This window comes from Gossypium arboreum, chromosome 12, assembly GCF_025698485.1.
Source record: "Gossypium arboreum isolate Shixiya-1 chromosome 12, ASM2569848v2, whole genome shotgun sequence".
In the NCBI taxonomy this organism is placed as follows: domain Eukaryota; kingdom Viridiplantae; phylum Streptophyta; class Magnoliopsida; order Malvales; family Malvaceae; genus Gossypium; species Gossypium arboreum.
In genome coordinates, this window is record NC_069081.1 from 111304051 (window position 1) to 111311998 (window position 7948).

Consider the following 7948-nt stretch of genomic DNA (forward strand, 5'->3'; position numbering starts at 1 on the left):
TCTTTTGTTGTAATAGAAAATTTCTTTAATGATCGCTAAACATCACTAACAAAATTAACAAATTTTATTAGTAAATATTTTTATTATAATAAAAGACATCTTTAATGATCACTCAACATCACTAATGAAATTGACAAATTTTATTAGTTAATATTTTTATTGTAATAAAAGACATCTTTAATGATCGCTCACACGTCACTAACTAAATTAACGAGTTTTATTAGTTAATATTCTCTTTATTGTAATAAAAAAAATTCTTTGATGATCGCTCACACATCACTAACGAAATTAACGAATTTTATTGGTTATTGTTCTCTTTATTGTAATAAAAAAAATATTTGATGATCGCTCACATGTCACTAAAAATTAACGGATTTTATCAATTAATATTCTCCTTATTGTAAGAAAAAACATATTTGATGATCGCTCACACGTGTTAATATTTTCCTTTTCGATAGTTCATGTTATTAAAAAATTAATGGTTATTATTAGTTACTATTTATCCTATAAACCTAGTTGTCTTTTTATTATTTTAGATTTTTATAAAATTTGAAAATATATTTTTAATTTTAATTAAACATTTTATTTTTATAAAATATTTATTTTATCCGAACTCCTTTCTAACTCTTAATTGGAGGAAAATATGCTTAAATGAAATAATTTATAAATATGTATTTTATAAAAATTAAATAACTAAAACATTTTGCAAAAATTAAAAGGAAAAAATATAGAAAGTTTGAAAATGAGATTATAATCTAGAAAGGGTAAATCAGTAAAAGGAAAAGAGGCGTTGATGATATTTTGCAAGTGGATGGGCAATATTGTAAAATCAGGAGCATTCAGCACTTTTGCTACCCACATTACCTTTTGTGTCTTTTATATGCCAGGTAGACATACAGTTCAAAAATTAAATAAATTACCTTAAAAGGTTTTCTACATCTTGAGAAGAGGAATTCAAATTTTAAGGGAAATTCATGTATTTGTTGTAAAATAAAATATTAATATATGTTTTATAAATTAAGTAATATCTAAAGTATCCAACAATGTTAATTTTTGGATTTTGTTAACCAAAACAACATTTTTATCTATATATTGGTTAGTTAATTAATTTGTGATGTCAATTATACATTACTTTAATGGTAAAAATTGACTTTTGAAATTTATAAGTCTCTTTGTAAGTGGGTTTTTTTTAAATCTTCAACTCTGATTTTGTGTAATTGTATGAATAAATTTTAATTTATTCAATTCTCATAAATTATTAATATAATTATTGATATAATATCATTTTATATTTATATATTGTATACGAAATAATTATATTTATCCAATATCAAAGTAAATTGATATTTATTTCTTTAATGTATGACTGAATCATAATTAAAATTTCATGTATACATTTGAATCATAATTAAAGTTTCATATGTATAATTTCACCAAATTAAAAATCATATATATAATTACACTTTAAACCACAATTCATACATTTTTAGATTTACCTCTTTTTCTTCTAGGTTAAATCTCATAAGTGGGATTTGTCTTGATAAACATTAATTATCAGCAATATTCAAATGTTGATTATTTGTAATTGTAATTTTAAATTTATCTGTATTTTTAGAAAAAAAAGTTAGGGCCACAACTCACAAATCAAGTGATATTAATTAAGTCTATGAATTTAAAAATAATACTAAATGTCGATTGAGTCTTAGTTAAATTGGTATGGATATTGTTGCCGATATAAGAAGATGTGGGTCCAAGTGCGTCGAAATGTATTATTCTCTTATTTATAAGTTGGGGAGGGACTATAAGTAATTCTTAGCATTGTTTTTAAAAAAAAAAGAAGAAGAAGAAATAATCCGTGTCTATAATGAAATTATTAAAAAAATAATACTATTTTTTTTTTTGTAAAATATTAACCAATCAAAAGAAATGAAGTTTCTCCCAAGAAAATAGAAATTAAGTTGTATTAGAGATCATTTTAAAAAACCATAATTTTAAATATTTTGAGGAGTTACATCTCTTTTCCAAATCCGTTCAAGAGTTCGCATGTATAAAAGCCGAAATAAGAGTAGACCCTTCCATGGCATCAAGTAACGATTTATGAAGAGGAAATTATGTAGATTTAACAACTGCGCTGGTAAATAAAAAAAATAAACTTCAATATTATAAATCAAGTTATTTAATATTTTGAACAAATCTTAAAATTCGAAACTTCCTGCTATCTAATAAAAACCTAAAATTCTTAATAATAAACCAAAATTGCCTATCCGATTTATTACAAATGCTTTTTGAAAAACGTTTTCCGCGGGTCGTGTGAATCAAAAACCTATTAATAGATAAGAATACATTCCAACGAATTCCCAAAAAATATAAATTTATATCAAATTTGGTTATTTAGCTTAGGTAAGAATAACCCTAAAAACTTTTCTCTTTTTATCTCCAAGCCATTTGCTTCTTATCTTTTGTTTTGCTCGGCCACAATGTTAATCTCCAGGCTAGCTATCGCCTGCCTTTTTTCTCTCCCATCAACCCTTTATTTCTTTTATTTTTCTTATGCACTACACATGTATTCTCTCTGTTCAGTCTGTAGATCTATTTTATGGGTATCTTTGTTGTCTTCACAAGTTGTGATGAATAGATGACAATGCCTATCGTTCGCTAAAACTCCACCAGCCACTAGTAATTTTTCTTGGAAAGTGGGTGGCTATTCATCAACTTTTTAATCTGTTTATGTTTTGAGAGTATTTCAGAATAATAAATGATTTCACGTGTTGATTTAGACTCGTATTATCTTAAGTTTTATATGTTTTTTGTTTATTTTTCCATTATCTAATAAGTCTTCAGTTTTAGAAGTTTTTGTCTACTCTTGTAGCACATGTTTTAGTCTTGTTTATGCATGTAATTTTAGTTTTACATGTTATTTTAGGGATGATTTTGTTGTTGTTATCTCTGTTTGGTGAATGCTCGATTCTTTTGTTGATTTTTGCTCACCGTTTTGGACCATTAGGGGCTGATTTTCTTACCGTATTAAATACTTACAATCACTCCAGATATGCTGTGCTGGAGTTGTAATGAAGCCAATTGTCAACGTGTCATAATGTTCTATTGATGCTGAGGTTAAAGCCTTTATTGTGTTGATGGAGCTTGTCCTTCACCATCTACGACGAGTGTTTGCTATTTTATTTCTCTGAATTATATCATAATTTTTATCTTGGATTATAATTATATTTATATTTAATTCAATAGTCGGGCAACTTAATTTGTTTTTTAATATGTTAAATAAAAATATTGATATAAATAACAATTTAAAGAAAATATATCTTTAAAGTGTAAATCATATTCGATTGAGTCTTAACTTAATTGGTATGAACATTATTATAAATGTAGAAGGATGTGGATTTGAGTGGGCTAAAATGCATTATCTTTCCATTTACTGGTTGAAGAGGAGCTATGAATAATTTTAAATATTATGTTGAAAAAAGGGACCGAAATCAATAATAAAATTATTTTTAAAAAATCATTTTACTTTTAAGAGATTCTTTTTGAGTGGCTAACGTTACTGAAAATAATTGGTTAAGTAATTTTGATTACTTCTAGAAATCAGTTTCGACAACAATTAATTGCATTTGTAACCTTTTGTTTTTATATACACAAGGGTATCAACATTTAATATTTTATTAATGCGATAATTTTATTTATTTTAATATATTAAATAAAAGAGATAAATGTTTAAATTATATATAAATTTTTATATAATTTACAATGTTATACATTAAACTTTAATTTTGATTAAATTTTCTCATTTTATTAACTAGGTTATAATTTTCATTAAGTCATATTAAAATTGCTGACATTATATTTTATCATATTAAAAAAATTAAATTCTTTCCACTTAGATTAAAAAATTATTAGGAAAAGAGCTTCTTATTTCCACCAAGAAACCTATTTTTTAATATAGGTGGAAATAATTCAATTTAATTTGTTTGTTTTCTAATATAATAAAATATCATATTAATAATTTACACATGATTTAAAAGAAAAATGTACCACATAGATAATGGGTTAGCAAAATGTTAAAATTGAGCTAAATTTAAAGTTTAATGTATACAAATACGTCAAATTAAAGTTAATATATAGCATTCCAGTTTTCATCAAAATTTAGGTATAATTTTAATATTTATTCCTAAATAAAAAATTATATATTATCATATACTGGGGTGTTAAATGGATAAACCTTATATACCTTAATTGTTCAATATTCAAATAATATTATTATATTTACTTGTGAATTATATATTGATTAATATATAAAATATTATATTTAGATTAATATTTTATATAAAAAATTGCTTTGAAATATTTTTATTTAAAAATCGATGATATATTTAAAATATGATTTTATTAAAAAATAAATTTAACGGATGATTAAAAATAGAAAATTAAATATAAAAATTGAGAAAGTACTCATGTAGTGTATGTATATATGATTAATTTTCTTACTTGTGTAAGAGTTTATCATGTGTGTTATTTAATTTTTAAAAAAATTGTAATATCATTTATAAAATTTTCGCATATAATTGTAATGGTAAAAAAAAATCCATAATCGTATATATATTTTCGTTTCGTTATCATGTTTTTGTGAAATTTTAAGAGTAAAAATTGTATAATATTTACATCTATTAATTAAATAATTAAGTGGTGTATATTAAATTAAATAAATATACAAAATTTGTATTTAAGAGATAAAAATATATTTGAGGTATAAAAGTAATTACAAATTGGCAATCTAATAATCTAAATAAAATATGTTTTCTGGGGTTAAATTACTAAATCAGAATTTGAAAGAAGTTTTAATTCTAAAACTAATCTAATCCATAGTTTTATTAATTTAAGAAAGAAATTTAGAATATTAATAAATTTAACATTTAGTAATGAATTTTAGTATTTCTTTTAGGTTTTGGGTTATTAAGCTATTTTCTATTTAGATCCCTTTTTAGTTTGAGAGTTCAGCTTCATCTCTTTGGTTAAGCAACAACTTGAAGGACTAAATAGCATTCCATGTAAACAATGAAGGACGGAATTTTAAATTATAAAATTTTTAAAAAGACAGGCGATTCCGCAGGCTGAAAACCTTGGTCCGAATGGTTTTTACTTTTAGTTTAAAAATATTACTTAAAAAAGTTGCTCGATTTATTTTGTTTTCCCTTTTTAAGAAAAAGGTTTCCATTTATTTCTTTATCAATTTGAGCAATCCGGTGACCAAAATCTTCTAACTTTCGTAGGAAAGCTAATGATTTTCCAGATTCCGGTAAAAAAAAATCAGATTCTGATAAGCCTTTTTAAATTTAAAAAATTTGTCAATTCATAACAATTTTCTTTTAATCGTTTTTTTTTTCTATTAAATCTGTGGCTAAATTAACTATATGTGCCCTTTTTTTTTTGTTATTTGACCAAATAAGCTAATTTTTTTAAGATTTAGGGAAATAGATTAATTTTAAAGAGAAAATATAAAAAGTGCATTCAGTTGGGCGCGCTTTTTGTATAATTAATAAAAAATTCGTCTAACTAAACACGCTTTTACACTCTATTCACAAAATTGACCTATTTCATTAAATTTAAAAAAAAAAGCCTATTTAGTCAAATAACAAAAAAAAAACGACATATATGCATAATTTAGCTTAAATTGGCGTATAATAGGCATTGATAAAGGTTTGAATTCAGTTTTGAGCTGTCGGAAAATCAAAAAAGTTGCTGGAGATTTTAAAGAATGTATGTCACCGGAAAATAAAAATATATTATATAATATTAAAATTTTAAATTTTGTTTTCTGTTGTAAAAACTATTATGTATATTAGTTTTAAGTTTCAAAAGAATTTTAAAGAACTTTAGAAATAGGTAGCCAACAAAAATATAATTTTAGAAACCGGTTCAAAAATTTATTATTATCAAAATTCGTTTCTAAAAACTGAATCGTAGTAAATGTGATGTTAATTGTACCATTATATATTTTTAAAATGGTTAAATATAAAATTAGTATGTAAATTTTTCCACTTCTTTCATATTAGTATTTATGATAACATTGTTAAATTTAAGACAAGTGGTAAAATAATATTGTGACGTGTAATATAAATAATGTCATAATTTAAAAAAATAAAAAAACTTTTTTTTTTCTTTTGACTTTCCTCCCCTCAAAATTTGCAGGTTACTTTTCTTTTCTTTTTTTGTTTGACAATGACGTCAACAAGTTTTTTCACTATTCTTTTCCTTCCTCGACCTTAAACTCCTCCTTTTCCATTTTTTTTTTCTATTTGCTTCTTGAAAAAAAAAATTAGATTTTCAATTAATTAGTTTTCCAGAAGAAATTTTCCCTTGTGCTATTGATTTACAGTATTTGATGAAGTTTAGAGAGCCTTAAGATAGACCTTTGGTTCAGTTTCCCAAAATCACCTACTACAATTGCATATTTAAGAAAAGAGTAGTAGATTAAATCAGTATAGGGGTAAGTGCATGCACCCAAAATTAACCCCATATCGTTCCGGGCTAGGACAGCCACTATAGAAGTATTAGAGTCTCCCCGAAAAGAGGCATCAAAATTAAGTTTAATAAATCCAGGGGTCGGTGTAATATCCTACCTGTATTCATTGTCGGAATAGGGTACGAGGCATTACCGAAGTTTACGAATTAAATATTTTTTTTATTCAATATAGCCCCTTTATAAATATCTAACCTTCTCTGCAATATTAAATCGAGACCAATCCACATCAACCAAATCAATTCAACATATTTTTATGATAGATTCATGCATTTATATAAGATAACGTCATCATATATCTATAACCAGGTTTGTTAACCATACTAATGGCTAACTTTACATTCATTTCACGTTAACATTTACTTTGTTAGCTTATACATGCCATTGATTTCCAAACTAAAGTTTCTTTATATACCGAAATCCTGAGGTTGACAGTGTGATGTGTCTCCGACCAAACCCGACCTCCGAGCTCTGAACACTACAAAACAGGGAAAAAAGAAATGGGGTAAGCACTTTGTGCTTAGTAAGCTCATGTAACAAGAATTATACTTACTTAATATTTTCAATACAATACAATAAACATCCATATATCCATTCAATGCATTATTACCCTAATATGCACAAACTCAACATTCAAGTTAGTACAATAATTTCCATGTACCAATAATATATACTATGATTGATGAGCTCGTCAATACCATGATTTCCATTTCCTTGTTATTTTTCCATATTTATCCCGTTGAATTTCTTGGAATTTTCGATAAATTTTCAGAGGTACACTTTTAGTGTACAATTTCGGGTCTGTCAATTCATATTCATGTGCGCACATTTTCATTTCGAGAGCACACTCATGAACCTCAACCTTGCGGTGGGATTACCATCGAGCTAAATCCTGCAATTTAAACTCATAGAGTATTGTTAGGATTACCATCCAAAGCTAAATCTCCGCAACGACAATTACTCTAATGAGCTTGGATCCAATTACCAGTCCAAAGCTAAATTCAGACCTAATTCGGATTACCCGTTCGGGCTAAATCTATTTTACACATATTCTTGGAGGGCTATATCAAGATAGGATCACCCGTCCGGCTAGATCCTTTTACCGTCAATTCCTTTTCGAAATCCATCGAATTTTCCTTTCATTCAAACGGATTTCTTCCCATTTTATCAAATATATCAATGTTTCATTAATTTTCATACAATGAACACTCAAATCATATTCACATCAATAACATACAATCTCAAGCATTTAAGAATATAATTCAAGTTATACGAACTTACCTTGATACTTGTTTGTAAACAGTAAAAATCTACTAATCCCGAACTTTTTCCTTTCCTCGATCTAGCTTCAGATTTGAATCTTCTGGATCTAAATAAATAAATTTAATTATCAATTTAATACATTTCATGTTCATATGC

The 7948-nt window shown here is 25.5% G+C and overlaps 1 long non-coding RNA gene across 1 annotated transcript; it reads right to left on the reverse strand.

Moving 5' to 3' along the window:
• Positions 1-6780: 6780 nt before the first annotated feature.
• LOC128285305 (uncharacterized) lies at positions 6781-7948 on the reverse strand. The gene is made up of 2 exons (XR_008275802.1): positions 7811-7948; positions 6781-7007 (listed from the first exon to the last, which is right to left on the reverse strand). It is a non-coding gene; the product is annotated as an uncharacterized LOC128285305 (long non-coding RNA).